Genomic DNA, 17,050 nt, shown 5'->3' on the forward strand with positions numbered 1-17,050 from the left:
CTGAGGAGGAGGGGCGGGAGAGGGTGCGGGAGCTCAGGGAGAGAGGGGAAGGAAGGGAGGGAGGTTCACTTATTACGCTCAACACATAGCCATTAAAAGTTTCATTTGCAATCGGCAGGATAAAGGAAAATAGGTACAGGTTATAGCAAATCACGGAGGGCCGAGGCGGGGGTGTGTGGGTGCAGGTGGGTGGCGGACGAGGCGGGGTGGGGATGTGCGGGTGGAGGTGGGTGGCGAGGTGAGGCGGAGATGTGCGGCTGCAGGTGGGCGGCAGAGAGAGAGAGAGAGAGAGAGAGAGAGAGAGAGAGAGGAGAGAGAGAGAGAGAGAGAGAGAGAGAAAGAAAGAGACTATAACTGAGATGCAGGAAACTTCTAAATGAAAAACAACAAGTTCTGTCGCCTTTACTAATAAGAATGTATCCTCTCTCTCTCTCTCTCTCTCTCTCTCTCTCTCTCTCTCTCTCTCTCTCTCTCTCTCTCTCTATCTCTCTTCGTGGCGGTCAGAGAGAGCTGGCTGGCACTACAATAGGCTTTGGTTGAAATGTTCCAGTTATACTCTCTAACTGCACTTAAATAACTAACTTTTCCAATATGGCAACACGTGATTGCCCAGAACACTCCCTCAACCCTCCCCCTCTTTCCTCCCCGAGTGACGGCAGGCGGAGGCACGGGCGGTGAGACGTGATGAGAGGAGTAGTGGCAGTGATGGGCGGGCCTGGTGATGTATGGAATAATGCGTGGTGTTGACAAAGAATGGGATGAGAGGTGAGTGATGGTGGTGAATACGCGTCTAACTCAAGGACAAAACAAACAAGTACACACAACACCAAACAAACAAGAAATGCAACCAAGCCTCGGGTCTCCTTTACCAGCGAACAATTGCTGCATTTCACAAGGCAACACAACAAGGGGACATTTAACAAGCACTTAGGAATAACGAATCACATGCAGCCTCTCACCTGCTATCCTGCCTATCTGCTAATTTTCTACTGGTATTCTGTCTTTTTCTTTGTTATTATTCTTCCTTCACTTTTATGTTCCCTCTCACGCCGCCTCCTGCTGCCTGATCAGCCTCGTGTGGTTGCCGCTCATACCTCCTCCTGTTCTCGCCGCCTTTACTCTGCTCTCCACTATAATATTATTTTCCTCCTCCTCTCTCAAAGCTTCCTCTCTGGCCATGTCCTTTTACCTTCCTTATTTACTTCATCCCTGTCATCTCATATTCCTACTTTTCCTCTTTCCTTTCTTCCTTCGCGGCTCAGTTTTACGCTACACACATCTCATGCCTCCCTGCTCACTACAAACCTGCTGACACTTTTACTCTTGTCACAGCACGGTGGCTTTTCCTTCCTGCTTTCCTGCGTGACTCCTTTTATGTTCGCTTTTATTCCTACTTTCACACTCTTGTCTCTCCTTCCCTCCCTTACTTCCCTTTCCCTGCCTCGCCGCGGTCGCCATCAACGCTCCCTCAAGGCTCTGCCGCGGGAAACCTTAGCCTTGCCATCTCCTTTTCGCCTCCGTCATTCTCAACACACTTCGCCTTCCTCTCTAAACACACTCAGCTCGCCTCTCACACTTGTGCATGTCGTCTTCGCTCATCACCACCACTCCCTCACTCACTGTCTTCCTCACCTCACGCTAGTCCCTCTCTTCCTCCTCCTCCTCCTCCTCCTCCTCCTCCTCCTCCTCCTCCTCTTCTTCCTTCCCTATTGCTCATAAGAGTTGCCCTTCTTTCTTTACAACCCCTCGGACGAATCTTTTATTCCTGCAGCTTCATAACCACTTTCCGTCACATTCTCTCTCTCTCTCTCTCTCTCTCCTCTCTCTCTCTCTCTCTCTCTCTCTCTCCTCTCTCTCTCTCCCTCCTCTCTCTCTCTCTCTCTCTCTCTCTCTCTCTCTCTCTCTGTCTGTCTGTCTGTCTGTCATTTTTTTTCTGATAGACACTCCAAGTTTCCTCTTTCCATTTCCAGCTGTCTCCAGCATCTATTTCCTTCGAAAGTTCTTCCCTTTCTTCGTGGCATGGATTCTTTCAAGCTCACCAGAGTTTCCTTAAAGTTTTCCAGGTTGGTTTCCTTCAACACTTCCCGCCACAAGACAAAAATACGGATCTTCAAATTCTCAAGGATATTTCGCAGCCAAAGTTACACATTTCCTAAGAAAAAGTTGTCCTCTACTTCACAGCATCTTTTTCTTCTTTTCTGTCCCTTTCCTTTGACGATGAGACTCACTCCACACCTCACCACCATCGTCACACCGCCAAGATCGTTCACCACACCACCAGCAGCATTCGCTACACCGCAAGGAGCTTTACACTAATAATCACCACCACTGACCTCAACACGCCAGCCGCCACGAAGCCTTGTTGCACTAACCACGCCACCACCGCACTGTTAGCCACGCCTCCACGGACCTTTCAAGTCTTCAGCACATAACACGCATCATCGAACACTTCGCCGTACAAGGTTCATCAGAATCTAACTCTGTCTGCCATCTTCATATTCAGGTTCTCTATTTTACAGCTACGCGCGCATAGGAAGAAGCCTCCGCCGTCCTCCCCCGCCACTCCTGCCGCTCCTGCCACGCCCTGCCTTCATTATCTCTTGCAATGGAAGCTTCATGCTCTTATTTTAACTTAAGAAGAGACACTCATATTCGATGCAAACTCCTTCTCCTGCCTCTTACTCCTCCTACCTCCACCTCCTCCTCCTCCTTCTCCTCCTCCACGGGCAGCCCGGCAGGGACGTGCACACACCCGGCCTGACATCCAGCTATGAATACCACAAGTCTTGCTTTGCATATTTCCCGTGACGATGCAGGAAGGCCCACCCCACACCCACGCCCCCCGGAATGGAGAGGCCCGCCCCACGCACCCCGGGGATGGGGAGACCCACCCCACGCCCACCCCAGGGGAGGGACACCTCATGTTTACGTTTTGTGAGTGATATGTTTGGACTGCACAAACCTTCTTTTTGTTACGCCCCGCTGCCTTAAAACGTTCACGAAGGATGGAAGGTTACATCGCACTGGCAGCACAACGTGGGACAATTGGTGACCAGGCTGCCGCACACCCCCGCCTGCTTGCTGCTGCTTGCACACATCCGGCACTCACGGTGACTGAGGGCACGTGTGGCTGCAGCGATCCGTGGGGAAAACACCACCACAGAACACAAAGGTCAACCTGTTTTCCCTCGTTTGTGAGCATCGAGCAAACATGTTCCGGATTTACATCACAGCGCCACAAAAGACATCACGAGGTTCATGAATGTGCTCACGTCTGCTGCACGATAAACTCTTCTCAGCACCAGGCAACGCCACGCGACCCTCGAGGGGTGTGCGGCGGAAAGCAAGGTGACGCGTCTTCCTTCAAATCACATAACTACCAAACCACTCGTCTGTAATTTGCTAGTTTTCATATGCTGAGTGACTCTCTCTCTCTCTCTCTCTCTCTCTCTCTCTCTCTCTCTCTCTCTCCATACACTTGATCACTACCACCACCACCACCACTACTACCAATACCACTATTACTATTAGCACCACACTATCACACTCATAATACACACACACACACACACAGCCAGTCTATCTCTCTAATCCTTCCTCCATGTCATATTCTCACTCCCTCCTACTTTTCCTCACTTTTCTCCTTCTCAATGCCTCCCTTGCCTCCCCCTGGCTGAGGTGAGACGGGTGGGGGATGAAGGAAGGTCTGGGGCAGATGGAGGAAAGTGAAGTGGTGGAGGAAATTGGAGGAGTTCCACCAATAGGTGTGGAAAAAGCTAAGAAATTTTGTCACGGATGTGTTAGAAGAAGGACTGGAGGAGGAGGAGGAGGTGTGAGAGAGAGAGAGAGAGAGAGAGAGAGAGAGGAAGAGAGAGAGAGAGAGAGAGAGAGAGAGAGAGAGAGAGAGAGAGAGAGAGAGAGGAGAGAGAGAGGAGAGAGAGAGAGAGAGAGAGAATGTTAGTACCGTTAAGTTACAATATCCCATTACACACACACACACACACATACACATAGGGCAGAGGAAGGAGAGGTAAGGTGGTGGGCAGTGACACAGGCACGGGGTTGGGAGGGGGCAGGGAGGAGCAGGCTGGGGAGGGAACTGGAGGGGAAAGGAGGGTTTTCATGGCCTGCAATGAACGGGCCTGCAATCCTTCAACTTATTTGAGACATTTTTGGGTTATTTATCTATTTTCATGGTTCACTTTGGATTTCCTTCACGTCTGAATCTAAGAACACCCGAAAGTTTAGCTAAATATTGATGTACAGACAGGGAGGGAGGCAGGGAAAAATCTGCCTCTCAGCCCTTATATTTACGTAGCGCAATACACACACACACACACACACACACACACACACACACACACACACACACACACACACAGTCCTACCCGAAGATCATTCTGAGCTCTTTCCGTAGGGAAACGGCTTGCTGGGTGACAAGCAGACGGCTTGCTGGGTAACAAGCAGTGTGTGTGATTCACACACACTGTGTGTGTGTGAATCACACACACACACAATGGCGGCCAAGGGGGAAGGTCTGATGACGTCGCGTTTTCGGAGTGGGTGCTCTGAACGGGGGCAGTACTCAGTGCCTTATTTGAGGCATTTTATGGGTTGTTTATCTATTTCCGTGGTCAATTCTCTTTTTTCTTCACTTCAAGTCTGGAAACACTCGGGAGTTTAGCTGAATATTGATGTACAGACAGAGAGGGAGGCAGGGAAAATGGCCGTCTTGGGCCTTATATTTACGTAACGCAATTCATTTTGAAAATTGCGAAAAGAAAGAAGACGCCCGGACAGGAATACACTACATTTTCTGATTTACCCTTTACTTTAAACTAATACACAAAATATAAAAACATTACCGATCTCAGTAATAATAACGAAAACTCAAAAAAAACAATCTGTAACTTTTACGAACGGTACCATAAAAACAAAATAATATCGAGAAAGGAAACACGGCCAGACTAGATTATATTACAGATTATAAATACAAAAAAAAGTTAACTTGCTAGATAAATAAAGAAAACACTAATTCTTGTTGGATATTATTATTTGGTACATGTTTCTTACATTTTTTTAAGTCTTAAATTAAATACTAATGCAAACCTGCGCGTGCCGGTAAGAAAAAGTGAAATTAAATAAAGTGACGAAGTTGTTATTTTGTCGACAAACAAAAGCACAGCTAGAACAGATCTTATTATATTTTATAATTTAGTATGTCTTTCTATTAATAAATTAAATATCAAAACAATGACAACTCCATCAATAAAAGGAAAATAATAATATGTTGCCGAAAAGTTTTTTTTTTTCCTCGTCTTTTCCTTTCCGTACCTCCTCCTCCTCTTCCATACTCCAAATCCCCCCTCCACCACCCCCTACTCCGCATAGGAGTCTAGGAAAACACCTGGAAACACCTGGAAAACCCTAGAAATTATGCTAAATACTGACAGGGAGAGACGGAAAATTGTTACCTTCGGCTTATCTGTGCGAGGCTCGGGGGGACTGGGCGCCAAGGATACTGTGTGTGTGTGTGTGTGTGTGTGTGTGTGTGTGTGTGTGCGTGAGGCAAAACGACAGAAATGCTGGTTGGATGGGTGATTGCTCTCAGGTCCTACTTAACTTCACATCGACGCCACGAAAGGATGAGTGGGCGGGGTATCCATCATGACATATAGTCTCGCTGCCAGTGCCTGTACTCGTAAATTTTAGCAAAGTTTACATTGGCTCTATTATGAAGATACGAGACCAAATCATATTTTTGCCAGTCAGCTCGGGGTATCAAACATTCACTGCCAAAACAGCATCCTCATCCGACGCCCTCTGTTAAGATTTTATTTGCGAAAAAGGACAGGACACGGTACCTCAAACCTTTGGTAACATACTAAAACCCGAATTATGAGACATTTCTGCCAGAAACTCCACTACTTTCAATAGGCTTTCAATAGGCTCTACATGAAATTGAGGATTTTTTATCTTTTATTTTTTTATGATTCTCGTAACAGATTAACAAGATTTCTACATTATCAACTGGGGGAATCACTCTTCAATATTCGGCTAATGACCTCTGTGACCTTTGAAAACAGTTGTGATGAGAGAGGGAAGCGTTTCAGGCCTAAGACAGGGAAAGGCCTCTTAACTCACGCCTCTCCCCTTTTATCCCTCCTCCGTGACCTCTGACATTGCTGACAGCTCCCTCGCCCCCCTCCACTCGCTTCTCCCAGCTGTAGCTCGCCCTCCTCTCCCCTCGCTGTCACTGAGCTAAGATGTGCAAGACTCCTCCCCTGATGCAATATTCCTGTGTGAACTCTTGTCATCACCACGTTCTTTAAAGGTGGAATCTCTCTCTCTCTCTCTCTCCTCTCTCTCTCTCTCTCTCTCTCTCTCTCTCTCTCTCTCCTCTCCTCTGCACCGCGCAAGATCAAGACAAACAAGCAGGACGTGGCCGAGATGGATCCCGCGATACTCGGCTAACTCGCTTCCTTGGGCCTCGTCTTGTCCCGCTCAGCCAGGGCGACTTGCGGCGGCGCGGCTTGCAAGGACACACTGCACAGCTTCGAGCAAGACTCCCCGCTCAGTTTTATTGGTGGTGTGTTTACAGATACAGCAAGAAACATAACTATAAGCAAATACATGAGTAGTTACACGACGCGAACACGAATACAGGGAAGTAAAGATGGAGGAGACGATAATAAGGTTAATCAATCAAGTAAGGTACGGTAGATGATTTGTACAGGTGAGATAAGGTGTACAGGTGAGATAAATGGGGAGAGTCACAAGAAAGAAGACGAGAAAAAATAGAAAATTAAAGTTATAAAGAATATGAACGGTAGCGACGGCTGCATGCTGTAACCCATCACCCTGCACCCCATCACCTGTCTGTCTATCACCCACCACCCAACACCTGTCCACCCATCATCCCATCACCTCCCTACCCATCACCCCATCAGCTCGGCAAGGGCGGTGCGTCCCTCAGTGATGAAAGACGCCCCAAGATTAACTGGCAAGACAAGATGGCAGAATAATGGTGCTGATCAAAGGCGCGGGTGGCAGGAGCGGAAAAACTGGACGGCTAATTTGCCTGCGATGTCTCAAGACCCTCCCCTGCCGTCCGTCCCCCCCTTCCCTCCCTGCCGCGCCCCCTTCCCTGCCGCTGCTGTCCTGTCCAGCTCCCTCATGAACCACACAACACTCAACACTCCACTGGCATGGAGGAAGGAAGGAAAGAACATTCTCCTCCTCTCTCTCTCTCTCTCTCTCTCTCTCTCTCTCTCTCTCTCTCTACTCAGACCTTAGATTAATACTCATTACAGGATAGCTCCTGCCTTTTTTCCTCGTCTATCTTTCCCGTCCTTTTCCATTTCCACGCCCTAATTATGTATATTTTTCTTCCATTTCCACGCCTTAATTATGTATATTTTTCTTCCATTTCTACGCCTTAATTATGTATATTTTTCTTCCATGTCCACGCCTTAATTATGTATATTTTTCTTACATTTCCACGCCTTAATTATGTATATTTTTCTTCCATGTCCACGCCTTAATTATGTATATATTTTTTTTTCCCAGACGTACAGTGATACAGAAAAATATTCTTACTAAAATTGCCCGTGTCATTTTGACTCAACGAACGAAAAAATACGGAAAATATTGTTTAAGAGAGAGATGCACTGGTAGCCCTGCAGGGTGTCCGTACACCTGAGCGTCTCGAAATTTCTGCATTTGAGTCCCTCAAGATGCAAAGTAACAATACCAACACGCGTGTCTTACGAAGTCTCCATACTGAATGGCTATGGAATGCCGGAGGTTGGCTGACGTCCACTTTGCATCTGATATCTGTGATCAACGACTCAAAGATTCGAATCCCGATGTGATGCGCTACACGCCTTCGTGACGTTTCAGACGTTTCAGACAGCCAGGCTTGCCAGCTATTCCGAAATTGATAGAATCACTCTATATTTTTCTTGAATTAAGCGTTCATGAGAGTAAGAATAATTTTTGTGTACTTGGTAAGTCTTGACACACGCGCCGCCACGATCCGTGGTGCGAGGCTCCAGAACCACAGCATTCTGCACCCAGCAGGGGAGTCGTCTTCTTTTGTCGTGTGTTTGTCTTCGTGTTGGGTTGTGTTTACACTCACCATGACCTCGAACTTCCCCAGCCAGGCGTCACTCTCCTTTCGTTTATCCATCACTGCCTCAATTCTTTTTTTCTTCTTTGTTTCCATTTCAATCTTTCCTTCCCGCACGCTCCATCAACGCTCCTTTCTTTGTGCTTATCATAGTTTTTTTTTTTTTTTTTTAGTGGTTATATTTTTTTGTTTCCGTCGCTTCCCACGCTTCCCACGTGACTCACAAAACGTGACAGTCTATGTAATACCTACACACACACACACACACACACACACAAAACTTCTATCTTCTGCTTGCCGTGAAGCACTGAAGCTACACTCGGGCACACACTGTTCTGTGTGGAAGTCAGAGACAGTGTGCGGTGAGGACAGCTTATTCTCACTGGCTGAATAGACCTCGTGACGCAACACCGAAAGGCGATTAGTCTTGATCTTGAAAGTCAGCTGGAGCGGGACATTAATTTGTTTATTATTGGGAGTAAGTTTGAGGCCACTACTAATATACACTAAGAGCAATGTCTTCTCCTTCATTTCACATAAACGTGTGACGTGTAAAGTGTACAGAAACAAACTTTCTCATCTCGCGAACACCAGCGTCAGCTTCCGTCAGCTGACACTTCAAGAAATTTGGATTGACGGTCCTTATGGCGCTAATGAAATATTTCGTCCACCATTACGACATCGAACTTTGTATTCCCTGATGGGAAAAGTTTTCACGAGGAGAGAAAACTCTCACCACTAGCCTCGCTGCCCGAGGCTGTCACTCCTTGACTTGCAGATGATTACATCTATCAACTTGCGAGATGAAAGAAGCTTCGCCTCTCTGTCCCGGGAATTAAACACGGGTCTTTTGTCTTGACCGAGCCGAGGGTGCACTGCTCTGAGACAGAGAAGCAGCGAGGCTGTACGAGCGTTAGTGAGAGAGAGAGAGAGAGAGAGAGAGAGAGAGAGAAAGCACAATTTGTCGCGCTTCACTTCATATCTAACATGTCGAGTTCAAAATACTCTACTGGATGAGCATACAGAGAATTAGTATTTTTCACAACTCTCTTTCATAATTTAATGGAAACAATGATAAACATATTGTGTGTGTGTGTGTGTGTGTGTGTGTGTGTGTGTGTGTGTGTGTGGTTCAGTCACGTACATGTCTCTCCATACACGTCCGGTCCAGAGGCGCCAATTATCGTTCGCTGTACTGTGGACATGTTAGGAGGGCTCGTAGCGTGAATGGAATGTGAACTTTTACAGAACCCCTCACTGGAATCATGCACAATCGCATATTATACAATATTTGTACTGTTTTTTTTTCTTTTTTCTATTCCTACTATACTCTCATACATCCATTCTTATCATTACCGTGTGACCTTTGGCTGAATACATACATTCATTCTTACATACATACATACATTTCCTTTCTGACCGTTCTATTGCTGCTGTGGTAGACGGTCACTGTTCTTCTCCTAAATCTATTAACAGTGGTGTTCCTCAGGGTTCTGTCCTGTCACCCACTCTCTTCTTATTATTCATTAATGATCTTCTAAACCAAACTTCTTGTCCTATCCACTCCTATGCTGATGATACCACCCTGCACTTTTCCACGTCTTTTCATAGACGTCCAACCCTTCAGGAGGTAAACATATCACGCAGGGAAGCCACAGAACGCCTGACTTCTGATCTTTCTAAAATTTCTGATTGGGGCAGAGCAAACTTGGTATTGTTCCATGCCTCAAAAACTCAATTCCTCCATCTATCAACTCGACATAATCTTCCAGACAACTATCCCCTCTTCTTCAATGACACTCAACTGTCCCCCTCTTCTACACTGAATATCCTCGGTCTGTCCTTTACTTATAATCTGAACTGGAAACTTCACATCTCTTCTCTAGCTAAAACAGCTTCTATGAAGTTAGGTGTTCTGAGACGTCTCCGCCAGTTTTTCTCACCCCCCCAGCTGCTAACTCTGTACAAGGGCCTTATCCGTCCATGTATGGAGTATGCTTCACATGTCTGGGGGGGTTCCACTCATACTGCTGTTCTAGACAGGGTGGAATCAAAAGCTTTTCGTCTCATCAACTCCTCTCCTCTAACTGACTGTCTTCAGCCCCTCTCTCACCGCCGCAATGTTGCATATCTAGCTGTCTTCTCTACCGCTATTTTCATGCCAACTGCTCTTCTGATCTTGCTAACTGCATGCCTCCCCTCCTCCCGCGGCCTCGCTGCACAAGACTTTCTTCTTTCTCTCACTCCTATTCTGTCCACCTCTCTAACGCAAGAGTTAACCAGTATTCTGAATCATTCATCCCTTTCTCTGGTAAACTCTGGAACTCCTTGCCTGCTTCTGTATTTCCACCTTCCTATGACTTGAATTCCTTCAAGAGGGAGGTTTCAAGACACTTATCCACCAATTTTTGACCACTGCTTTGACCCTTTTAAGGGACTGGCATTTCAGTGGGCATTTTTTTTTATTAGATTTTTGTTGCCCTTGGCCAGTATCCTTCCTACATAAAAAAAAAAAAATTACATACATAGATGCCATTATTACTGAAAGATAAGAGGCATACATGTTTTTTTGTGTGACACATAGTATTGGTATCATTAAGCTAAAACACAGTGACTATCATTCCCTTTTTTCTCTCTCTTTTTGTTGACATGATGTCGGTGAGTCAGTTTAGCAGCTCAGACACCAAGTTATGAACACACATTTCTGTTGTTGCCTTGTCGTTAGTGTGGCGTGACCCCGTGACTTGCTGCTCTGTGTAATGGCGTGGTAGAAAATGTGCTACAAAATGTACCAAGGAATTCCGAGCATTTCTTTTCACATTAGCGGCATTGTCAAGGAACGTTTGCTTGGCGTCTTGGTGATGGTGGTGGTGGTAGTGGTGGTGTTCTTGTAATGTACTGTACAAGGGATTGCTAGTTTATGATAATGTTGCTGATGTTATTTTTGTATATCATTGCCGTTGTTGTCGGTGGTGATGGTGGCGGCAATAGTAGTAACCAGAAGTGATGGTGTAGCTACTCATCCCGTCACACCAGGAATCAACACGGAAACACCGCACCGCACGTCACCACACCACATAGCACTACACTCGACTGGCACCCTACACCACCACAACCATCAGACAGTTCTACCCAGCCAGCCGTGCGCTTTATCATATATACGCGCACGTACCTGTCCTTTCTCCGCTGCACCACTTCACTGCTTTAATCGATAATGTTACACGAATGAAGGGTTTCTATTAAAATTACTGGATCATCACTAGGGAGCACAGCCAAGAGCTTCAGTATCACACACTTCATCTTCTTAATAGCACTGGGATTATTAGAAATGTACCGAGCAGCTGCGATTGTGAAGCTGTTAATACGTAACATCAGAAGGCATCAAAGAGAGAGAGAGAGAGAGAGAGAGAGAGAGAGAGAGAGAGAGAGAGAGAGAGAGAGAGAGAGAGAGAGAGAGAGAGAGAGAGAGAGAGAGAGAGAGAGAGAGAGAGAGAGAGAGAGAGAGAGAGAGAGAGAGAGAGAGAGAGAGAGAGAGAGAGAGAGAGAGAGAGAGAGAGAGAGAGAGAGAGAGAGAGAGAGAGAGAGAGAGAGAGAGAGAGAGAGAGAGAGAGAGAGAGAGAGAGAGAGAGAGAGAGAGAGAGAGAGAGAGAGAGAGAGAGAGAGAGAGAGACTGATTGATTGATTGATTGATTTATTGACCACAGGGAAGTACACACCAATAAACACATTAAAAAAATAGTCCAATATTACAAATATACAGAGGAAACTTTTGCAACTACGATATTGAAAATATATCATCGAAAATAAAATCTGTTGCATAAAATCAAAACACAAACTCATAAAAACCTGACATAGCAACCAAATAAAAACAAGACACATTATAAAAATAAAAACAGCGGAATGTAAATAATTAGACAAGAAATTCACTGAAAATATTCAAAACCCATAAAAGACATGCCTAAAAACTAAATTGTAATCCTATACGTTTATATATATATATATATATAGTATATATATATATATATATATATATATATATATATATATATATATATATATATATATAGATATATATATATATATATATATATATATATATAAAAAACAAGAATTCATCCAAACAAACCTTTTTTTTTTTTAAAGCAAACACATATCCAACATTAATATATTGACAATACTTCATGTACAATTCTACAAACATTTATATAATCAGATCTATCAACAAATAAATTACTAACTGTCGTTACATTATTTCTTTCTCTAACGTGACTGGAAATAGGACAATTTTCAAGAACATGTATCTCCGTTTGAATCATACCACATGAACACAATCTTTCCTCCAAGGGAAGACGACCCCTTCCTCGCCGATTCCAGCGTCCCTTTTCAACTGCCAACGAGTGTGAAGACACACAGAGAGAGAGAGAGAGAGAGAGAGAGAGAGAGAGAGAGAGAGAGAGAGAGAGAGAGAGAGAGAGAGAGAGAGAGAGAGAGAGAGAGAGAGAGAGAGAGAGAGAGAGAGAGAGAGAGAGAGCTGGTAACATTAGGAAACAAACTCAAGTCTCACACTGAAATAAGCTTACATTAAACAAAGCATATGGTATTGTTATCTTGACGCATCACGAACAAACGAGACAACGGAACGGAACGGAAAGAAAAGAGTGGGGAAGTAAAGAAGAACACTATATAGAGAGGGAAATATGGGATGAAGGACAGCAATACATTAAAAGTGAGTGGGCTTTACCACACTGCTACATTAATTTAATTATTTTTTTCCTAACGAGACAACTGCTATTCCATCTCAGTTTTATACAAAAGAGTTAACAAGATCCCCCACACGCACTGTATCCTGTCCTACCTAACAGTACATCATGCCTCACACCTGCCCGCCTCCTTCCCTTTCCCACACACCACACTCCCTCTTCCTCACACCTGCACGTCCCAACCGATGAAATTAGTTGAAAAAAAATTGAAAAAAAAGAAAAAAAAACACCAGAAAAGTCACATCCGTTGCCACTGACGCCGCGACGGGAAGGGGCAATAGACATTCTACTCTTCTCCTCCTCCTCCTCCTCCTCCTCCTCATCCTCCTCTTGTCACCTCAACTCTTCTCTTCAACTGCATGGGAAAAAATCTCGTCTCTTCAGTCCTCTTTGATCTCTTTTCATCACTCTTTTCATCATCTCTCTCTCTCTCTCTCTCTCTCTCTCTCTCTCTCTCTCTCTCTCTCTCTCTCTCTCTCTCTCTCTCTCTCTCTGTCGTTCTTTTTCACTTCCCGTACCCCTCCCTTTGCATGGCATTCCATATCTTTTTTTTCAGGTCTACTGGCGTCTCTCTCTCTCTCTCTCTCTCTCTCTCTCTCTCTCTCTCTCTCTCTCTCTCTCTCTCCTCCTCTCTCTCTCTCTCTCTCTCTCTCTCTCTCTCTCTCTCTCTCTCTCCTCTCCCTCTCTCTCTCTCTCTCTCTCTCTCTCTCTGGATGTTCCTTCTTTTTCATCCACAGTTTAATGGTTCTGATCTTATTAATTTCATGTTTTTTTTTTCTCCTCTTTATTCACTACATTGGTTTTCCTAGATGCGAGTGTTTTTTTTTTTTTTTTTTTTGAGGTGTGAGAAGAGTTCAATATTCCCTTGAAGCACCTCACCATTTTTTTTTTATTTCAACATAATCTTATCTCTTTCTTTCCCATGTTTGTTTTTTTTCTAGTCACATAAACCTTTTCGCGACGGTTTTATTGAACAGAAATAAAACCTCAAGCACTAGAGAGTTTGACTGATTTAATCCCACTTACTGCTTTCATTGCTGTCTTTCCACATTATATTTTAAACCTGTACCAGACCCTTTTCCTGTAAGCCAGAGGGTACGCCGTGGCAACCGAAGCGTCAGTACGGCAGGTGAGCAGCTCAGACCCAGATCAGACACACAGGTTTCACTCCTGCAGCCTTCACAGCCCGAGGCGCATCAAGACGACGCCACCACTACAGCCAAGGGCGGCAAGGCACACTGCACCAGACCTGCGTGCCTCGTGACAGTCGTGCGGACAGGAAGTTTTGCCAATTCGCAGAGCAAGCCGCCTAACGCTGTTCACTGCCGAGAACAAAAACCCTGCAGCTGCATTTTACTATTGCGATAACAACCCCCCTGAAGTTATTCAGAGTGGGAAAGGTCTCATCACTGCGCCAGACGCAACATGCTGTGTGTCATGTGCAGCGTGGTCAAGGTGTGTAGGGCGTCCATGGTAAGCAGCGTGTCGGCGCGGTGTGTCAGTGGACTGATTACTTGACGGTCACGCGCGGGGACTGGAAAGTGTAGACCCAACGCTCGCTTTCCACGCCATAATGTTTGCTGGGGCTTGACGGACAGTGCTGGGAGCTTCACTGCAGCAGCTTTCACACTTGTTTATAACATTCACACACAACTGCACGACCGGCTCTGTGGAGATGGCGGAGCGACCTTTCACTCACTTGCTCACGATTGCTTTGGTTCAGTTTTTAAATAACTGTAGTCTCCCCCTATAACTACAAATATACGATACATTACACTGCTCACTATTGAAGCATTTGTTCCTGGGTGACCGCAACGCGTGGGGCAGGTTGTCGTACCTCACAGTAAACGTAGATAGGTAGATATTTATTGATACACCGATTGATTTTTTTACAGCGGTTGGGTCATGTATTGCAAAGTAATACCACAGGCCACGAAATACGGATTTAATTTCAAGGACGCACACACACGAACTCAAGAACAAACGTGGTAAAGTTCAAAAAGAAAAAAAAATCTTCGAAAATCTGTGTAAAACATTTGGACTCGTCAGCACGCTGCCACCCTGCCAGCACGGAGGCACAGCTGAGGCAAGACGCCACTTACTGAGAATAGTAAATTGGTAAGAAAATGTCAGACGAAGTTAATATTAAAACAACCTGACATCGCTAAATAGTGGTGATGGCATGCTTGATTTGGAGACGACACTCCGGCCAAGCGAAGAAAATGTTGGTAATTGTGACAGAAACCACCATCGCCACCAGCACCACACAGCAAAGACAAACTGAACCACAGGAAGAATGCGACCATTAGCATAACGAAGGTAACCTAATCACACAAGATCAAAATACTGTGCCGACACTCAGCAGATATTATGTCCCAATACAACAAAGTCCATCCAGCGAGCATCGGCGAAAATAACTTCAGCTTAGACATTCAACAGTCAACCGGTCCAACAGAAGAGCAAAGCATAATGGACTTAGACATTAAATAATCATTCAGTGCTCCCAAAAGAACACCGTCAACTTGTGACTGAAGAGCTGAGTGTCACATGCATCACACGCCTAGATAAAGCCCACTTCAGCGAGGGACTGGCTAATGACTCCTGATGAAAGGCCGTGTGTCTCAGAGCTTCCTTATTAACACTGACTTATAATAAATGTGTGAGCAGCTACTGGTAAACACAATGCACATATGAAGCTACGTCTGTCCACACACACACACACACACACACACACACACTCATCTCTCTCTCTCTCTCTCTCTCTCTCTCTCTCTCTCTCTCTCTCTCTCTCTCTCTCTCTCTCTCTCTCTCTCTCTCTCTCTCTCTCTCTCTCTCTCTCTCTCTCTCTCTCTCTCTCTCAACATCTTCGTTCTTTTCTTCCCTCCCCTGCCTGGTCTAATCAGCTGGCCGCCTCCCACTCATCACAGTTTCTCCAGCCACCACTCACGCCGCCAAGGCATCGACCGCCCACCCTGATTAGTGTAATTAAGCTCTTGTGGCCCACCCTGCCCTGCACGTCCCTCACTACCTTAATGAATAATTCTACCAGGTTTTTTTTTTTATTCTACTCGCATACCTCCAATCTATCCTAGACCCCTCACCTCACCTACCACCTACAGCAGCCAACCGGCCGCCTATCCACCCACCGCCAGCCATCCGCCAGCGGGGAAATCAATGTTCCACTAATGACATGGAAACAGAATATAATTATACATTGTGTGTGTGTGTGTGTGTGTGTGTGTGTGAAAGACAAGGCTAAGTGGTAATGGTAGTTTTGTTGGTGGTTATAGTGGTGGTGGCTATGATGATGATGGTGGTAATGGTGGTATTAATGATGGTGATGAAGGTGAGAGAGAAAGAAACAAAGAGAATGAAACAGAATCGATTGACTAATGTAACAATGCTATCTATTCACCTTTATTAATTCTCTCTCTCTCTCTCTCTCTCTCTCTCTCTCTCTCTCTCTCTCTCTCTCTCTCTCTCTCTCTCTCTCTCTCTCTCTCTCTCTCTCTCTGTTTTTCAGCCTACCACTTATCACGTCTCCCACACCCCACATTCTTCCTTTTATTCCCCTTCCGTCCTTTTATTCCTCCCAATCTCCCTTCACACCCCCCTCCCTCCCTCCCTCCCTCCCTCCCTCCCTCCCTCTCTCCTGGGCCCACTAGCCTCCCAAGGTAACTTCATATCTTGGTCGGCTTGGCAGATTCGCTCCGTGGCCAGAGTTATGCTGAAAAACGGTCTATTACCATTATTACTTCGCCCACCTCTCCCCCCTACCTTCCTCCTACCCCACCCGCCCACCCGACCGTTCTCTCTCTCTCTCTCTCTCTCTCTCTCTCTCTCTCTCTCTCTCTCTCTCTCTCTCTCTCTCTCTCTCTCTCTCTCTCTCTCTCTCTCTCTCTCTCTCTCTCTCTCTCTCTCTCTCTCTCTCTCTCTCTCATATGAGGGAGCGTATAGCAGGCAGAGTATCATATTGGCTTTGCAATGGTGATGAAAATGATGATGAGGAAAATATTAGAAGAAGAAGAAGAAGAAGAAGAAGAAGAAGAAGAAGAAGAAGACGAAGAAAAGGAAAAAAGGGGGAAGGAGGAGGATGAAAAAAAAGAAAGGAGGAGAAGAAGGAGGAGGCGGAAGAGCAAAAGAGTATAATATAAATTCA

The sequence above is a fragment of the Scylla paramamosain genome, chromosome 5, assembly GCF_035594125.1.
Source record: "Scylla paramamosain isolate STU-SP2022 chromosome 5, ASM3559412v1, whole genome shotgun sequence".
Taxonomy (NCBI): Eukaryota; Metazoa; Arthropoda; class Malacostraca; order Decapoda; family Portunidae; genus Scylla; species Scylla paramamosain.